This window comes from Silurus aristotelis (assembly GCF_946808225.1).
Source record: "Silurus aristotelis genome assembly, chromosome: 23".
Lineage (NCBI taxonomy): Eukaryota > Metazoa > Chordata > Actinopteri > Siluriformes > Siluridae > Silurus > Silurus aristotelis.
The window spans coordinates 4,273,105-4,274,046 of record NC_139596.1 but is presented as its reverse complement, the minus strand read 5'-3'; positions in this window follow the sequence as shown (position 1 = coordinate 4,274,046).

Sequence of the window (942 nt, the reverse complement as noted above, 5' to 3'; positions counted from 1 at the left end):
TAAAAGTATACATATTTCTGTATGTGTAAAAGAGCTCCATGTACAAAAGTTTATTTACTGTTAATGCTACTGTTTATACGAAATTGCTTGATGCTGATTAGTTAGAGATTATACATTTTCTATAATAGTATCTACACTTCACGTTCACACCCATCTTATCAATAATTATGACTTGTCTACTACAGCAGCCCCAAATTGTTATTCCATACTAATCATGGAAATATGATACAAAAGAAATTGTGGTTTTTTTTCCCCCTCTTTATCGACCCCATAAACTGACGTCCATTGCATCTATTATCACATATATTTTAAGCTGAATATATTCGTAAGCAGAAATCACACTGCATCATGATGAATGTATTGGAGATCAGTTGCTGCTTCCTTCCATTAGTTTATGTTTTATAAACACAAAAACTAGCATGATTTCACACTGACGAGGATTTATTTTCTCATGGACACAAGAGTTCGACAACATCGGCCAAATGGCTTTTATCACAAAAACCTTCTTTCGTTAAATATACTTATCTATAAAGGATATGCTTTCAATAAAATCTGAAATAAAGTCAATTATATAATTCATTAGAGAATAAATAGAATCTGATAAAAAAAAATACATCAGGTAAGATATGCACATTAATTAAATTAAGGGTGAGTCGCATAATCATTTTAGAAAGACAACGGAAATAAAAACGGAATCATTGTTTTTTAGAGAAACCTGGATTTTGCTACAAACATGCAACAACAAAAAAGGTTTTCATTTGACTCACCCTAATACAAATGAAGCATTAAACTATTTATCATTTCAATTAAAAACCTGCCTATTTATAATGCCTTCGAGACACTGGCCAGCAGAATGACATTCTGCATATAGTAAATATAATAGCATAAAAATATAAATTAATACACATATACATACAATATCACATTTATATAAACACATAA